This window comes from Eurypyga helias, unplaced genomic scaffold (assembly GCF_000690775.1).
Source record: "Eurypyga helias isolate BGI_N326 unplaced genomic scaffold, ASM69077v1 scaffold1990, whole genome shotgun sequence".
Classification (NCBI taxonomy): domain Eukaryota; kingdom Metazoa; phylum Chordata; class Aves; order Eurypygiformes; family Eurypygidae; genus Eurypyga; species Eurypyga helias.
In genome coordinates, this window is record NW_010223553.1 from 30,289 (window position 1) to 46,383 (window position 16,095).

Below are 16,095 nucleotides of genomic sequence, written 5' to 3' on the forward strand. Positions count from 1 at the left end.
AGCAGCTTCTCTGGAGTTCTAGTAGGCTCTCACATGTATGTACTTCCAGCTTTTTAAGAGTGGGTTTATGGCATCTACCATGATAACTTCATAGGAGACATCGTGATTCACTGTGTAGATATGCATTTGATATGATTTTGGTTTTTTTCAACAGCTTCAATGACGTTACAGATTTGTAATTAAAAAAAATCTAGACTTATTTTGCAATAGCCAGTTTTCAAAATGATCACTCTCCAATGCTTTGCAGAAATAACTGCAAAATCAAGCAATACAGGAACTGAGTTTTTGACAGAAATGCCTCAGAGCTCTGAGGTGCAGTGACAGGTGGTCTCTAAAGGTGAAGTTAACTCAAATTCAGTATTTTTAATATGCTTGCCCTTGATGTATTGGTTTTAGGTAACTTCTCTGTTTGGTAACACAAGAATAGTCCGTACTACGGCCAAAATGTCGACGAGACCCATACATTGTCGCAAGTAACTTTTAGTAGAGATAACTGAAACAGGGGAGATGCAGTGGGTTTAGAATGCAGATCTGAATCCTGGGCTATATCCTAGTTATCTGCAATTATCAAACTGCCACTTACCCTCTCGAAGTCTCTGGATTCTGCTGAAATACTGTTCTTAAGAGGCGACGGTAAATTACCACGCGAACCTCCGACATGGAGAATAATACGTCAAGAAAGTACTCTTGAATAGTTACAGAACTGTGTATGAAAGCTGTAATCTTTTTTCCTTTAAGTGCATGTAAAGGTGAGTGACTACACCTCCCACTTGTTAGAGAGGGAGAGATTTGTTTGCTTTGTTTCATTGATGTCCTAGCATAGTTCATCACAATTGTACAGACTTCTATAAATAAACTTGGTTTGTTGGTTTAATAAGGTTGATTGTTTATCCCTTGATCTGAGGTGTTAAGGGCTTCCAGCCTGTGTTGGTTTCCCCCCCAACACTTCTTTTATCAGTCTGGATGATTTTATTTAAAATACAGTAAATTAATTAATGAAAAGTAGCCCCCCTCTCTTGCAAGAGTGGCTGTTGATTCCTGGCTCTCTCTAACAACAGGAGTTGCTCCTTAGCACTAGAATCGAACGGAGCTGCTTGGAAGGTCCGTTCACTTGCGCCTCTGCCGCATCTCACTAACAACACCGGCTTTGCTTGTCTTGTAGAAACCCAGGCTACTGTTGTAATCGAAGGTGCTCAAGCCTGTGGCTGAACTCAGAGAAGCTACTGAATGAGATGAAGCAAGACTGTTCTCAGAGGGTGATTGGTGGGAGGATGAGGCACAGCAGGCGTAAGTTGATACAGGAGATGTTCACCCGTAGGATGGTCAGAGAGGAGAGTTGTCCAGACAGATTGTTCTGTCTATTCTGGAGGTTTTCAAGAGAAGGCTGAGTGAGGACATTAGTAACATCATGCAACCTTCTAGCTTACCCAGCTTTGAGCAGGAGTGTGGACTGGAGACGTCCCTGAGCTCCCCTCTGACCTGAGTTATCCTGAGTTCTTTCCTGTTGCTTTCGCCAGTGTTGTCTGTCTTCCTGCATATACAGCCTCCTCCCCATCCCCCCTCCCACACTGGGCACACAGAACTTGTCTCACAGACATGGTGGCTTACCGTGAGCAGTGTGGCATTGCCCAACACACACATCCTCTCTGAGAGCTCCGGGTGTGTACGCCTATAGAGTTTGTGCTGGGGATAGCTGTCCCTATAGATTTATGGCTGAACAGCCTAAATGACTATGGTTGACACTGTAGTGAGGAGCTGTAACTGAAGCCTGATTAGCAAAGCCTTCCCTTGTGCTTTGAACAGCAAAATGCGTTTTGAGTTTTCCACCTCCTTAGGAGCTTTCCTAAATGCATATGCTTCTGAGCTGCTGTGCAGGGTCACAATTTTTTTTTCAAGGGATGTTTAGGACACAGGGTCTTGAAAGTGGGTTGATGGTTTTTAACTGGCTTTGGGAAGGATAATCAACCAAAGGGAAAAGTTGCGCCTGAAAGGAAAAGGAATGAACTAGCTGTGAGGAAAGTGCTTCACACCTAGTTCATGCCTAGCAGAAGGTGGAAGCAGAAAGAATGTGAGAACTGAAAAGGTGGAACCTGCACAAATGCTTCCCTGATTATACGTACTGGGGAATAAAGAGGCACGTGGATGTCATCTCAGATTTGGGTTTTGACATCTTTGTTCCCCCCCTTTCTGCCTTAACTGAAGGATAGTTAAGCTTGTCCAGACCACCTTAAGCTTTTAATTTTGGGTTTCTTAATTGTGGGGAAATAAATGCTGTAAATTTGATGCTTAAACTGCAGATGTAGTTTTGTTACCTTCAGCACAGGAATTTAGCCTTATAGAGGGAGATGCTTAAGTAGCCAAATAAATGGGTCAATTACCTTTTTTTCTTTTTAGCTGGAATGGTTAAACACTCACTGGTTCTACCTTACCACCACCATCATCACCCACTTGAGATTTTAACCCCTCCTCGTGCTCAGCTGTTGAAGGAATATCATCTGAGCAATTTCTTTAGTCTCATGCAGTGTGGAGTTATCTGGGTTTAAAAGAAATACCAAAAAACCCCACCATCCCAAAACCTTTATTTTCTGCTTTGTCAGTTGGACTGCGAGGGTAGTAAACCTGAAGAGATGTGTGGTCATAACATCTTAAACTTTTCCAGCTGTTTGGGAAGCCAGCCATTAGATACTCCCTCAGGGTTCTTTGTCTTGACCTCTGTCTGGATGTTAAAGGCTCCTGTGGCCCAACGGTGTCAGGCCAAATGAAGTAGGTGTTCCTCCCGTGCCAGCCTTCGGACACCTGAGTGTTTTCTTTAGCACCTCTCCTTTCTAGTGAGAAGAAGCAGTACCCAGCCAAGAGTACGAGCAGTCAAAGAAGGTGAATTGAAGTTGGAGCTTCCCTGCAATAGTTAATATATTGCCATTACCATGAGTAGCAGAAGGCAGGGTGAGTACTGAGAGTACGTACGATGGGGTATCTAACATTTTGTGTCAGACAACGTGTAGGATACTGTGCCCAGTTTTTGGGTTCCCCAGATCAAGGAAGGTTTCAACCACCTGGAGCAAGTTAAGTGGAGGGCCAAGGCGGCTGGGGCTTGTTCAGCTGGAGGAAGGTAGTGATGTAGCACCGTAATACCATATTGCTGCGGTTAGTAACAGGCCATGAGCTTAGTACGGAGTCTGTGAGGCTTACTGAGCTTCCCTTTCTGGACTTTTCTTGAAATGCCTATAGCTTTGTTTTGCTTAACTCTGCTTTAACAACAGTTTCCCTAACTGGCCAGGTGTCTGTGGCTAATTTGTTTTACTTCTGTTTACCTTTGGGTGGTGCAACCTTAGTTTTATATATATAAAAGTAATAAACAGTTTATGTAGAATGAGATATTTATGGAAGTAATAAACAGTTAGTTTATGTAGAATGAGATATTTATGACCAAATCAACGTGGTAGAGAGAAATGCAGGTGTGGTGCGATAGCAGAGACCTTTAGAAGTGGGACAAAGGATGTAGTGTAGAGAAGTACAGATGATTGGTGGAGCACGTGTATGGGACTGGAGACCCTATAGTCATATACTGGTGAGTGGTTACCCACCAGTGGACAAGTATGTGTTTGTTGTTTGGGGTTGGTTTGTTTGTTCTTCTTTGGTTAGGTTGGCTTTGGTTTTAAGTGGGTTTTTTTCTGTGTGTGTGGTTTTTGGGTTGGTTTTTTTTTGTGTGTTTAGTTTGTTTTTTTTTTTTTTTTTCTCAAAAAAAGAAAAGGTAGAACCAGAACTGGACAAAACTGTTTAGGGAATAACAGAACAAAGAAATCGTATCTACTGTATGTGAAGGGCACCATATATTTGGATGTTGCATGGAGCTGTAGACCATTGAGGAAAAAGAAAGTTGTAAAAGCACGTTAGCAAACATGAAAAGAACCCCAAGAGGATCCTAGCGGGAGAAGGCAGAAAGCAGTAGCCTATTTCTCCCACCAAAGGTCTCCATGTGCTGCTGACAGCTTCACGTTGTCCTTTCCAGTAGTCTGGAGCTATTGACTTTGAGACCCAGAGAAGCAATAGAAGGCTGCAAATAACCCCTACAAAAGGGATAGAAACAAAGAAACATGTGTTACAATTTTAGTTGTATTATTGCAGTTACTTCTGTATAAGAGTACTCTAACTGCATTATTATAATTACATCTAGGCTAATAATGAATCTTGAATTAGGCTAAGATTTCCATATGCTCATGATAAATTCTTACCATCTTTGAGAGAGATATATATATATGTTATGCTTCCTTTTTGCCCATGAACAAGACCTTTAGTGTAACAGAAGGGGCAGCTTCAGGAGGGGTTAGTAGCAGCCTTCCAGTAAAGGTGGAGAAGTTGTCGGGAAAGCAGTCTGCTTTATACAGTTGTGTGTGGCGGGAGGGTGAGAGACAACGGCGTAATTTGAAACTAGAGGTACTGCTTAAAGGTACTGAAACCCCCCTGAGGACAGTGAATCTGTGGGGCAAGCTGCTCAGAGAGGTGGTGCAGTTTATCCTTGGGAGGTCTTCAACTGGATACAGCCCTGAGCAACCTAGGCCTGGAGCTGACCCTGCTGCATGCAAGAGGTTAATCTTAGGGGCCTCCTGAGAGCCCTTTCAATCTAAATTATACTATGACCCTATTTACAGTAAATTCTAAGAGAAACCCAAGTTTACTTTGTTTGTAACTTGTCTGCTCCATAGTCAAGCTGTTTTAAGACAACTGATAGGAGTTACCCAGGTTGCCAAACACAGCACTTAGCTATTTGCAAATAAGGATTATAGGCTATTGATTTAGTTACAGTCTGGCTTGTCTAAATATACAGTCCGTGCATAAGTTTCTTAATTTATAACTTTCAATTGAATGGAAAATGTGAAGCCATATCCCACTGCTTGGGGACAGTGACTCTGTTCCTTAAAATGGAAAAGGACTGTTGTCTTTTTAGAAGTGCTGTCAGTGTCAAAAAGTGAGCTGAATGGTTTAAGAGACTTAATACACTTATGCAGTATAAAGTAAGGCAGTGTCATTGCCTTTCTTAAAGAGTAATAAACAGGTTGATTGAATTCCCTTATGTTTTTTGAACCTGACGATAGCCGATGTCTTTCTAATTCCTGAAAGCTAGCTGCAGCCTCTGCTCTATGAATACTATGCAAACTTCAAAATATTATATCTGCTGCTTTCCGATAGGTAGCATTCCACGTGTGCCACACGTGGCACCTGCTTTGAGTCAACCACGCGATTTTCACCCACCTTGTAGAAAACCACCATGCAGTAAGTAATTTTCTGAAATTATTTTTGAGGAACATTAAAGTTTTGAAATAGGTTGCTTGGGAAGTTGGTGGTTACTCATACAAATGCTTGCAACATCCCTGACTTAATTGCATGTGCATAAATTGTCATGGACCCTGCACAAGTTTATTTGGTTTTAGTAAATGCATAAAACTTTGCACCATGAGAGCTATGTTTCTGAATACTCTTCTGCAGAAGTTGCAGTAGGTCAGTGCAGAAATCCATGATCACAAGAAAGGAGAAAGGGGAGAAAGCCATTGGAGAAAAAAAAAAAAAAAAAGGCTGCTGGAAGTCCCGGGTTAATGTCCTAAATCTCATGTTAATTCTCAAGGGAAAATACTCCATTTCCTCAGTCTTCCAGGGCAGGTGTTTGGTTTCTTAGTAAACCTCTGTCAGCTTGTTCTGCAGAAAACACAAGGGTGGGTAGGGTAATGATTACACTGCAGATGAATAGCTTTGTCAAGTTGTTAAATACTTTTTTTTAGGCAAGATTCGTAAATACAGCTTACTGCTACATGGAAACAATGAATACAGGTTATTTTTCCAGCATCGGTTTATATACGTGCAATGACCAAAATGCATTGGGTCCTTCAGGAGTTTGGAGTTGTGGTTCAGTGGGTTTGGAGGAGGGGGTAGTACTGATTAGAAGCTGGGAGTGGTCTGCCCTTGCAAACAGCATGAATAAGATCACTATGCCTTGTTTCACTGCGCCTGGAAATTCAAAAGGTCTTCACTTCTGAGCCCTCAGTATCAGAAGGATATTGACCACTTGGAGCGAGTCCAGAGGAGGCCATGAGGATGATCAGAGGGCTGGAGCACCTCTCCTATGACGAAAGGCTGCAAGAATTGGGCTTGTTCAGCCTGGAGAAGAGGAGGCGCCGAGGAGACCTCATTGCAGCTTTCCAGTACCTGAAGGGGGCCTACAAGGGTACTGGGAGAGGACTTTTTACAAGAGCTTGTAGTGATAGGACAAGGGGTAATGGGTACAAATTGAAATCAGGGAGGTTTAGATTAGATATCAGGAAGAAATTCTTCACAGAGAGGGTGGTGAGGCACTGGAACAGGTTGCCCAGAGAAGTTGTGGATGCCCCATCCCGGGATGTCTTCAAGGCCAGGCTGGATGAGGCTTTGAGCAACCTGGTCTAGTGGAAGGTGTCCCTGCCCATGGCAGGGGGGTTGGAACTAGATGATCTTTAAGGTCCCTTCCAACCCAAACCATTCTATGATTCTATGACTTAAGAGTGGGGAGAGAGAAATCTCCAGAGCTGTAGAATGTGCCACTAAATCAAACAGATAAAATTATATCTGAGAGCCGTGATGACTGTGAGGATGCTTTATGAAAGGACCGTTCTCAAATCACTTGTTTGCTCTCCGTGGTGACTGTGGAGGAACGTGCCATTGCCACGTACCCCACCTGGGGCACAGGAGCATTTGCCTTGAACGCGACAGCGCAACCGCGGCTACTTCACCCCTTCTCTGTAATTCTGCCTGGTGGTGCGTCTGCCAACTGGTAACTCGCTTCGATTGATTTTGAAATTGCTGTGTCAGAGATCAGCTCCTAAACCCAGATGTGTGGCTGTCAGTTTTTAGGCCTTGTACTAGAGGCGGTAGGGTAGGAATACAAACGGGTGTGAGGAAGTGGTCTGAACGCCGCTGAGTCGGTCACCAACGTGTGGACGTTTTCCGAGGTGGCGGTTCTAGCGCACCCTCTGCTGCTCGCTACACCAGGTATTTCTCCTCTTATTCAAGCAACAGCTGACTCTTAAAAATGATCAATGGTATTGCAATCAGAACAAAATTGTTGCTTATATCCCAAATATGCTTTAGAGAATTACTATGCAAAAGCTTTATCCCCCAAGACTGGCCCTAATGCAGTGTTTTCTCTGGCTGCACTTAGCACAAGCTCAAGAGTTGGTCTAATATTGTAGGCTTCCTTAATCTGGGGAGAAAATCCTGATCTATGTGATGAGAAAAGCAGGTTGTAAACCGCACAAACACAAAAAAGGAAAAAAAGACAGGTTTTTGTTTCGTACTGTGCTCTTGAAGACTTGCTAGTCATGAAAAACTGAGTAGTTACTCGTCTAATTAAGGTCTCCCCGTGGAACTGTTAGAATCTGGAGGCAAACTTTTTCCACTATTAAGGTAATCTTGAAGATTAGAATAAATACTGTTTTCATCTGAAAAAGACTAGATGTATTTCAAATACAAAGCAGTCATGTTCAGTTTTGATTCAGGATTAGTTAATTTTTGATGGATTTTTATTTCCATTGCAACCTACCACAGTATTTTTCCAAACCATCAGAGACAAGAAGTTGAAGAAAGTGAAGTATCATGGCAAAAACTCAACTTAAAAGTAAGCTGAGAACAAATTTAGCATTTTGTAAAAATGTTTTTTTTTTAGCTCTGCTCCTAGTGAGGGATCTGCTGTGAGGAGTTCAGCTATTTAACTTAGCAAGCAAAGTCTGGGAGTAGGAATGAACTACAGTAACACCGTGGGATATATGGTCTTTAACAAAATGTCACCTTAAGCTAAAATCCCTTTACTGCTTAGCACTGAGGAGGTTCTGTAGCATTAATACTACAGAATGCACTCCTCGGTTTCCTGTCAGTGTCGCCTGTTTGAACCAGCACGGTCTGTTCGCAGCAGCCAGCACCCTTCCAGAGGGTGCAATAGAAATACAAGCTACAATATCAATCGTATCTTTGAACAGTTTAGGGATGAATGCCCAGAAGCCTGAAAATACACAATCCCAAATATTATATAATGGTCTATTTAGCCTCTGTTGCAGCGGATGGGAAGACTGTGTGGGAGGCAGTGGGAATTGGATGGAGTCCTCAGGAAGAATATTTTTCCACTCGCAGGTGACCTGAATTGCAAAGTTATAGGGCAGGACTGTTCCCCTGGTGATTATTCCATGTTATTTACTGAAAGCTAAGACTGAGGTCTTTGTAGACTGCCACATGCTCAAGTTTTGAATGCTGGGCAGAGGCAGCCTGGGTAATTCCTCTGGTCTTGCTCTCTTGGAGAAGCGATGTGTAATGGGATCCACTCTAATCCAACATGAAGTGAGTCATCGCTCATGGCGAGTTTGTTGATGCCTTGTTAATAACCATAAGCTATGACTATAAAATTGGAGAGCATTTAAATCCTGAAGGCTACTTATTGCCCCTTTCTTTTTCTGCGTTCCTGCTCATTAACTTCCACCTTGAAATAAATTTTTCATTTTATCACACCTTGTGTATTTACATGGTATATTAGTTCCCTTTGCTGCTGCCCCTTTTCCAAGGGAACAATGATGCTAACTTGCCCTTGGAGGTAGCAACCAAGTCCCGTTCATTCATAAAAGATTTGAAGAGATCCCATTTGTCGGGCTGTCTTTACACATATTAGGGCTCAGCTAACACTGTTATTCAAAGCACCTGGGTATTTTTGGCCTGACTTCTTGGGGATGGTAGCAGGTGACGGCAGCAGAACAATACATGCTTTTTTTTCAGATGTTAAAATGGGGCTGGGATGAAGTGGGAGTTTAAGAATATCGATGGTGGTCTGAACCTCAGCTTTGAAAGGAGAGGCTACTTGAGGGGCTGGGTGGGCTCTCAGAGGACAGAGTGAGTGGTGCTTGCTGCATGGAAAGCATTTCTAACTCTGGCTGAGTATGGGCTTTCTCAACCATCCAAGATGAGCGTGAGGTCTAAGCCCTCCTGCTCTGCTGCGCTTACTCGAGCTCTGTGCTTTTCGAGGTGGCAACAACAGAAAGCAGGAAGGAGGCACAGCACTGTTTTTCCTCGAACAACCTTTCTGATTGTCCCTTCATCCTTCCACCTCTGCAATGGGGAAGCATGTGGCTCAGAGAAAGCAAGGTCTGGGCTGCTGGGATGGGGTGAGGGGATCCAGAGATGCTGGGGCTGCGGTGCCCGGGGAGCAAGGAGAATGCATGACAGCACCTCAAAGGCTGACCACAAACCCAGGACCTGTTCTTCTGAAGCTGAGCCTGGCTCGACCTGCTCCTCTGGTGGTCCCTTGACTTGTTTTCCCAGTCCCCTGAGCTCAGGACAGTGAGGAAGCAATGCTGCTACTGAGCATGCTGAATGACTCCCACAGCTCAGCGGGGGCTCGTAAGCACCCTTCCCCAAATGCCTTTGCTGCCTTTTTGGCACAAATTTGTAATAACACAGCTGTACTTGATTAGGTTGTGGAAAAAATGTGCCTGGAGTTCACTATTGCCTTTTGGTTTCTTTATAAAACAGTATACATATGTATGTATATTTCTGCTCTTAACTTATTACTGTGGCTGAAAATTAACCCTGGGAAAAAACCAACATGGTATTGTAGAAAATCATTCAGTATTAAAAAGAATCGATTTGTCAAGTTCAGGGAGGCAAAGCACCGTTCAGCCATGGCAGGGAGCTATGGTAACCATCCACTTGGTCAAGCACATTCAAAAACATCACCTTGAGGAACACATACTGGTTTTTTTTTTAATCTCTGGATTGGGTTTCTTGGGTTTTTTTGGTGTGTTTTTGTTTGTTTGTTTTTCTTTTTTTTAAAGTAATAAATGGCCACAGCATGCACATCATCCAGGAAATCAACCACATCAGGAAACTCTAGGTTCTTTGATAAAGCAGTTCATGTAAAATTGATAAAAATATCTTACCTGGTACTTGTCTCTATAAACAGAAGGCAATCTGAAGGCTCAGCATTTAAGAAAATCTGATGAGTTTGTTCCAAAAGTCCTGTGCCTGAAATTAGACTGTTCAAAAAAAATTGAGAGAAAGCTACTGAGCCTATGAGAGTAGTTATTAGTGAGAAGACACAGACACACACAAAACCAAAATCCAGGGAGGAGTACTTCTTTGAAAGTGGACTGAGCCCCATGATTTGACCAAACTTCTCTTAATAGATTAGCACTCAGGCTATTGTTGTAATTCCAGGTGCTTTTTTAACTCTAACATTGAACAAGGGTAGTAAAAGGTGAGTTTCTTGAGGGACTTCTTTTGGTGTGGGAAGACTAAGACTGCAGTTTTTGGATGTGGTGAAATTTTTTGGTTTGCTTGCTTGACTGTGGAAGGAGCTAGTGGCTCGCTCCCTGAATGGGTTGAGATGGTGCTCCAGTTTCCATGGATAAAGTGTTAACACGTTTTTTTTGTCTCATGTTGTCTTGGTTCTAGACTTTACCTTCAGACATGACAAAGCTATGACAAAATATAATTTAATCACATAGGTGGTACTTGCATTATCAAGAAAAAAGAGGAGGAGCACTTACTTGTAATGGTAGAACACTTAAGGTGAAATTCCTTGTTCAAGGCAATAGGAGGCTGTGAGGCTACGGAACTAACTCACAGCAGGGGTGAACACTGCATTCAGTTTCCACAGATTAATTGTGGAGACTCCTGAGGCTGATCATCAGGCTGGAGGGACCGGAGTGTTGCAGAACAGTCTCTTTTTGGTTTTTAAATTGACTTGGGTTTCATATAAAATAGCAGGAAGCTTGTGAGGATCTCTCTGAAAAAGATTTTTTGTGTGGGACAGACATACAGCTATAATAAGCCTTACTTTCTTATCTGACTAGGCTCTAAGAGATTGATCTGTCTCTTTTTCTCTCAAGGGATTTCAAGTTTCACAGTAAAACTTACGTGGTGAGGGAGAAACACAGTACATTTTCTAACAGCTTCCCAACAGGAGGGACTTAAAAATCCTGCAAATCTGTCAAGTGGAGAAACAAAGATGCTGGGTGGGGAAGGGCTCCCACAAGAATGCGCTTAGACTATCAGAAGTTTTGCCAGGGAATACTCCATCTTTAGAGGGAGAAGCAGCATTCCTCTCCTAGGTGGGGCAGGGCTGCCATCAGAGCTGCCCTGCTGGGTCTAATCAAATATCCCTTTGGGCCATTATCCTGTCTCAGACAACAGCAAGCGTGGGATGATTAGGACAACAGTATAAGAAATAGGGCACAAAGAAAGTGCTCTTTCCCCTTCATATCTTCTCTCAGCTTCTCAACATCCACAGTTCAGGGGCACCTGAGCCAGAGGTTGTTTCAAAACAGCAGTTTATGCTTAGTAACCACCAGTGGACCTGGCGTCTCTGGGTTTGTTCACCGTCTCTTTTGCAACCAAGAGGAGAGCAAAGTGGCAGAAACCACTACCTTTTTCATAAGCAGTAGAAGCCAAGAGACATGGAGAGGAGCAGTCTGAGATTCACTAGTACGAGTCTATTGGTGGAAGAGAAAGGGTCAAGGAGAAACTACAATGGTCTTTATCGCATCCAAAATTTGCAGAGGAATTGTGTAGTGTTGATGTGATTATAGACTTTAAAGTAGCTGACTTATTGCTAAAAATCTTGGGTTTTCTCTTTCTTTTTTTTTCTTTTCTCAAGCAATGAGTAGGTGAAGAACTAAGGGCAAAAGTGTTCTTGAGGAAAACAGATGTTCAAGTACTGTTCAGTTTGGGTAGTACAGGTACATTTGTGGTGAGCAGATGTCCGTGATACTTTTCAAAACATCCACTTCTTATTTGGAGCAAGAGAGCAAAATGCAACATGAGCAGTGTAGGAGCAGGGCACCTGCGCACCCATCAGCCCTCTAAGCTGGCTGGCTGCTGGCATGTGCTCCTTGCTGAGGTGCGAGCAGAACCAGTACGGAGTTTCTCCTGGTGTGAGGGAATGAGCATCATTCCTCTGGTAGGTAGCTGTGCTCACTATCTCCTCTGCTGCCAGGGCTCAGCTGGCTGAGCTGTGCTGCCCTGAGAAAAGATTGTGGAGAAATTGTTACAGAGCCTGTCAGATGTTGGCCCTGTGACATTGCCATCTTTCTTAATTTAATTACAAGATAACTCTGCTGGGGACCTGTCCTAAATCTTATTTCTTGCAGTTGGGTTGACAACGTGTGATCCACTCTCTCTATCTTTTGATTCTTTTTCTGGCATATACTTTCTGATTACATCAAACATTGGCTATATGCCTTTATTTTCAAGGTTCTCTGCTGTTTATCCCTGCTCTGCTTATTATCTTTCATCATTAATGAGATGCCAACTCCTTTCTATGGCTGACTTAAACATCTTTCAGACAAGCTTCTTCACGCTTTCTACCATGCTGCTTCTCAGGTTTTGGAGGTGCCTTGTGCAAACACTCTCAAGGGTCACGAATCATCCTTCTGTTTCCTCTGCAGATCCCCAGTCCACAATCCTGCCCCCTCCAGCCAAGATCCTCTCCTCTCCCGTTCACCTCCCAGCCTGTCAGGCTCAGCCCTGTCCCCCAGCTCTGCCCTGGGGAGTGCACCTTGGTGGCAGGGACTGCAGCTGTGCAGAGGGGAGGGAGTTGCAGAGACTTTTCCATCATGTTCTTGGGCTCATGTTCAGTGGTAGCTGCCGGTTGTGCTGCCCACACTGCCAGCACCAGCTCCTGGAGTCTTATTTTGGGCTGCAAGTCCCTGACAGCAGACTTTTCCAAGAGGCTGTTGAAAGGGAAACCGTGTTCCAGGCTGAGACAGGGGTACAGACTTGCTGCCATTTGGTTCTTCATCCTGCCAGTTGGCGAGCCTTGCTGCTCAGCTGCCGCTTCAGTTTGTTAATGCCTGCTGCAGCTTTCCCTTTGCTTTAGTTTGCTGTTTTAAGGTCAGAAGAAGAGATTAGTCATGAATTTGCTAGGTGAGCATTGCTCAAATGCAGAACAGAAGGTAACACACAGCAAGTAAAGCACAGACCTGTGTGGAGGAGCAGATATGGGGGAAAAAGCAGAAAACTTAATCCTCTGTGACAATGGCAAGTAAAGCAGAGAGCAAAGATTTTTCAAATCCAGCAATATTTCATAATCCAGCAATATTTTGTGATTCATCAGTACCTGTGGAGCCACCAGCACAGCCTATATATAAAGGGCTGAAGGCTAAAAAAGCAGATTTGTCAGTTCAACTGTTAGGCTGTTCAGTAGAAACAATCACCTTCATATTCACTACAACCTCCAAGGCAAACACGGGGCCTTGGGGCCATCTTCTTTACAGCCTCCTTTCAGAGGGCAGTGCATATTCATATGCATTGATGAGATCAGCCCTGATCCTTCTCTTCTCTAGGCTAAACAGTCCCAGCTCTCCCAGGCTTTCTTCATATGGGAGGTGCTGCGGTCCCTTAATCATCTTCGTGGCCCTTTGTTGGACAGTCTTCATTATGCTCATCTTTCTCTTGCATGAGTTCTTGAGCCTAGAACTAGACACAGCACTCCAGGTGTGGCCTCACCAGTGCCAATTAGAGAGGAAGGATCACCTCCCTCGACCTCCTGGCAAGACTCCTCCTAAGGCAGCCCAGAACACTGTTAACTTGTTTTTGCCATGTGAGCACGTTTCTGGCTCATGTTTGACTTGCTGTCCACCAGGACCCCCAGGTCCTTTTCTGCAAAGCTGCTTTCCAGAGAGTTGGCCCCCAGCTTGTACTGGTAAGTGGGGTTGTTCCTCCCCAGGTGTAGGACTTTGCACTTCCCCTTGTTGAGCTGCATGAAGTTTCTATCAACCCATTTCTCCAGCCTGTTCCTCAGGATGGCAACAGAACCCTCTGGTGTATCAGCCTCTCCTTACAGTTTTGATCAAGGGTACACCCTGCCCCATCATCCAGATCACTAATGAAGATGTTGATCGGTACTGGACCCAGTATTGACCCCTTGCATAAACTGCTGATTACTGACCTCTAAATAAACACCATGCCATTGAACTGGCCATTTAGCCAGCTTTCAATTGTCTGTTCATCCAGCCCACAGCTCATCCACTAAGAGGATCTTACAGTATCAAGGTAGACAATACCCACTGCCCTCCCCTCATCTACTAAGCCTATAATTTCATCATAGAAGATTATCAGGCTGGTCAAGCATAACTTCTCCTTGGAGAAGACATGATGACTGCTCCAATAACTTCCTTTGTGAGCCTGGAAATGGTTTTCAGGATTAGTTGTTCCATCCCCTTCCCAGGAATTGAGGTGATTCTGACTGGCCTCGCTATGACATCAGCTCCCTAGCACTCATAGGTGCATCCCATCAGGGCCCATGGACTTAAATATATCCCATTTTCTTAAGTATTCTCTAACCTGATCCTCAAATCGCACTGAAAACTGAGGAGTAAATAAAACTATGGCTGCCCTCAGAAATCTGACCTTTTGGTCTGTTGTCCAGACTCAGGATAATAGATTTTAAACCAGTGAATAATTGGATCTAGAAAGAAGGAAAATGGTTGTCATGGTTTAACTCTGGCCAATCTTCCTTGCTTCACTTTCCCTCTAGGGTCTGGGATTTCTGAAGGCTGATCTTACTCGTAAAGACTGAGGTGAAGAAGGCATTCAGTACCTCAGCCTCTTCCATGCCCTGTGTCACCTGTGCTCCTGCCCATTCAGCAGTGGGCCCAGTTTTTCCTGGTCATCATTTTGCCACATATGTACTTACAAAAGCCTTTCTTGTTGCCTTTGGTATCCCCCATCAGATTCAACTGCAGGTGGGCTTTGCTTTTCCTGACTGCGTCTCTGCATGTTTGGACAGTGTCTCTATATTCCTCCCAGGTTACCTGTTCTTGTCTTCTATATACTTCCTTTTTGTGCTTGAGTTTTGCCAGGAGATCTTTCTTTATCCATGATGGCCTTTCCGACTTCCTGCTTGTTGGCATGGACTGCTCTTGAGCTTGGAGGAGGTGATCTTTGGGTATCAACCAGCTTTGTCAGACTTTTCTTCCCTCCAGAGCCTTATCTCATGGAACTCTTGCAAGCAGATCCCTGAAGAGGTCAAAGTCTGCTCTTTTGAAATCCAGGGTTGTGATTCTGCTTTTTGCTTCACTCCCTCCTCTCAGGTTCCCAAATTCCACCATCTCACAGCCGTTGGAGCCAAGGCTACTTCTGACCTTTACACCCCCAATGAGCTCTTTTTTGTCTGTGAGCATGAAGTCTAGCAGAACACACCTCTTCATTCGCTCTGCTTTTGTGATCCCCAAAAGGTCATAGCCCTGCAACTGCACACACACCCCTCTAATTCCTCACGTTTATTCCCCGTGCTGCATGCATCAGCGTACAGGCACTTCAGGGGAGCACACTGTCAGGCTGGTGGCTTTTCCTGTAATGATGCCTTATAGGCATTTCCTTGCTTACATGCAATTTCTTGTAAGCAGCTGAGGTGACCTTACTTAACCTTGTTTTGTTGATTGTGTGTTACCTTTCATTCATATCATCCTGGGCCCTTTGCTTGTCAGTCCTGTCCATCAATCCCACACAGGGCTGCTGGTAGCTCTCTCCTTTCCCCATCATAACGCACATAACCTTCTGTTCCTTCCTCTGGAATAGCTGTTCTGTAGAATTGCTTGTGGCTCCTTGAAAAACAAAACCAAACCAGATTTATTTTAAGAATGTATGATAGGGGCAGAAAATTCTACTCTGTCCTCAAATATTTATGATCACTGGAGTTGCTGTTTCTTTTCATGCTCTTCAGGAAAGACTACATAATGTGTGCATTGCTGCTAAGTAAAGGTAGCTAGGAGGAATTGTCTTTTATCTTTGACACACACACGTGTTACAAAAGTCTATTCCAAAAACCTGAATCAAACAATAAGCTTTCAGAGGAGAAAAATGGTTTGCTATGTTCACAGGTTTATTAATATTTCTCAATAAACTCAAAGGTCATACAGTTCTCAGGTGGTAAAACATGCCACAATGGCTGTTTCATCATCATCATCTTTCTCTCCCAGTGTCTCTCTCTCTCCAAGCCTTAACATGGTTTCAGCTTTGCCCCGTGGTGTAAATGAAGACATTAAATGCATTAAGGTTAGTACTGAATATTTCTGACGCACACAATGG